General features: G+C 48.0%; 1 pseudogene; it reads right to left on the bottom strand.

The window, feature by feature from the left end:
* Positions 1–443: 443 nt before the first annotated feature.
* Positions 444–2,076, bottom strand: LOC122119484 (annotated as a pseudogene).
* Between the last annotated feature and the right edge of the window lie 830 nt (positions 2,077–2,906).

The following is a 2,906-nucleotide window of genomic DNA, read 5'->3' as shown; positions in this document are numbered from 1 at the left end:
GCGTTGATCTCAATTAGTCATGGAATACCAAATATGATAGGAAGACAAACCTGAGAGAGAGACATGCAATACAAAAGCAGAGCTTGCTCAGTTCCTCAGCACTCAAAGAGGGGAGGATGTGGAAGGGGGGGAGAACTTCATGAGCCTTTCTACTCTTTATTTTAGCAGTGGGTTGTGGGAAATGTGTGGTTTTATTTCAACATGAAAATATCTCAATGCATGGCGATCTTGCCTGATTGGTTTATATTTTCTGCATAAATGTTATGGAAACTCATACATAACTCTCTTTTCATCCTGCAGTAAAGGTCAAAGCAGCAGCAAACGGAGATGAAAACAGATGATCGCCAGAGTCACAACTTAAGAAGGTTTCAGAGGATGGGGATTTTCCCTTGACTCCTTTTCCACTTTCTTCTGATAGCTCGTAACTGTAGGGGGGGTGTTGACAGTTGTTTGTAGGAATTTTTGTTTTTCTCCAGATTCAAGTCTTATCTCTGCTTAGTTTGCTTCTCTATGCAGTATTTGACTTGCTCAGCTCCTGCCTGATTGCATCAACGAACTCCTCTTTCAGCTTGGTTAGTTCTTTTCTCATCTCATCTAAAATATCCTGCTTCAGTCTGTCACAGTCAAGGCTTTCTGTCTGGACCCAGTCGGCACTGGGCTGGGACAAGAGTGTGGACTTATAATGGCTCATAGGACCTGTTGTCAAAAACAATCTGATTTTTCCTTGGAGAATCTCATCTGGAGATGACGGGTGACTTGCTGCCATTCATTGTATTTGTTCTTTCCCAAGGTTTCCTGGTTGGTTCAGGTGTACTTGTTGATGAGACCTTAGAAGTTACAGGTTCTGATTCTTCATTTTTTGCTTCTATTGTTGATCCCTTTTCGGCCATTCTCCTCCTTCTGGCCATCAGGAGACTAATTTCCTCCATTAAGCTGCTACTTGCCAAGGGAACGGGTCCATTTCCACCACACATGTCTGTTTTAGCTGACACGGAGTTCACATCTGTGAACATCGTGCAAAGAGGCATTTTCCACCCGTGACAATTTCCTAAGGTTGGCTCCAGCAATCGCAGCTGCAAGTCCAGTTAAAGGACGATTGTCTTCTGAAAAGGATCCTTAAAAAAAAATCCGGATGCAGGAAGGGAGGGGCAGGAGGTGGTACAGGAGAGGGGCTTGATTAGGAAGAGGGCATGGGGGAGGAGGGCCAGAGGATAGCAGTGGGGGTGAAGGAGGAGGTTCTGGGGGAGGAGAGACTACAGAGGCCTGGGCTGGACCTGGTGGGAGTGTTGGAGGAGATGGAGGTGCAGGTGGTCCCAGGATAACACCCTGCGGGGCTGGAGCCTCCGACAGCTGAGAGGCTTCCTGAAAGCCTGGCTCAGAAGCAGAGGGGTCTCCCAGCTCAGAGTTTACAGGGGTTTCCACAAAGGCAGAGGTGGCATTACTCGGCACTCTGCTCTCTTGATCACATTCCACTTGCTCCAGCTGCTCCATCTGCTCCCGCTCCAGCTGCTCCACCTCTCTCTTTCCAACCTCTCTCCAGCCTCTCTCACTCTAGCTTTCTCTCTCTGGTCTTTCCCTCTCCATTCTTTCTGTCTCCAGCCTGTCCCTCTCCAGCTCCTTCTGACGTTTCTATTCTTGCAGTTGTCTTCTTTGGATGTCCAACTCTTCTTGGGATGGGCCATTTTGAACTTGATCAGGCAGTTGTGAATTTTATCTAGGCAATTTTGGTCCTGCCTCCTGTGAATTCAGCACTTCTAAGGCATGCATCATGCACTTGCGAAGACATTAGCATCCTCTTTGCTGCCATAGTTAAGAATGTACACCTGCCTGGCATCTCGCCACTGGTGGAAGGTCTGTGTTGCTTGATTATACTTTAATCCTTTGGGGATGGCACAGCTGATCACCAACTGATGATCCTGGATCTTCCTGCCCAGCACTCTGAGTGTGTTGTTGCCTGTATGGTGATAGATATGAACTCTGCTGAACCCAGTTGAACCACAGCTGGCACCCACTTTTATTGGCATCATCACAAACCAATGCAGCAGCTCTTCCCTGACAGATACTCTGTTCACTCATTGAGCCGGCGGGCCTCATGGATGCGGCACGGGAGTGCGCTCCTCTGGGACGGCAGGGTTGGCTCATTCAGTGCTTCTCTGCTACACTGGCGGCCAGCTACTCCATCACCTGCTGTCGTGCCGGCCAGGCCTGGGTTGCAGGGTAGGTGGGCCGCTTTGGCTGCCTGCTGCTGCCGCTGCTCCTGCACAGGCCCCTGAGGACCACGAGGACCAAGAGGACTGCAGCCGTCCAAGCCATGGGAGGAGAGTGGGGTGTGCCACGAGGCGCTGGTGCGGGGTGTGTGGAACCCTCAGGCTCTGCCCTCGCCCTCGCCCTCCCCTACCGCTGTCGCCCTCCCCCTTTCTTCCCCCGTATAAGTAAACTTTTATATCTTACAAAAATAACTTTTAGCTGGGGACTGGTGGCTCATGCCTGTAATCCTACTCAAGAGGCTGACATCGAGAATCACAGTTTGAAGCCAACATAGGTAGAAAAGTCTGTGAAATTCTTATCTCCACTACACTACCAAATATACTAGAAGTGTGGCTATGACTCAAGTAGTAAAGTGCTAGGCTTCATCAAATGATCTCAGAGCCCAGGCCACGAGTTCAAGCCCCTGGACTGGTACAAAAAGAAAAGTTTCATTAGTTTACATTATACTAGGATTATGGTGTGAGACACCAGTGCTGAGATTAAGAAACAACTTTTGTAGTAGCTGCCACTTTTGATCTTTTCCCTAGGAGTTTTTATGATTGATTTTATCCATGCCTTATATTTACATTCCACTAATGGAATTATTTTTTTGGTTGGAGGCACATTTCAATAATTCAATAACATATCAAAAACATATT

Source organism: Dipodomys spectabilis, unplaced genomic scaffold (genome assembly GCF_019054845.1).
Source record: "Dipodomys spectabilis isolate Male_0828 unplaced genomic scaffold, ASM1905484v1 ptg000170l, whole genome shotgun sequence".
Taxonomy (NCBI): domain Eukaryota; kingdom Metazoa; phylum Chordata; class Mammalia; order Rodentia; family Heteromyidae; genus Dipodomys; species Dipodomys spectabilis.
The sequence above is the reverse complement of the archived record's forward strand: the minus strand, read 5'-3'. Positions and strand labels throughout refer to the sequence as shown.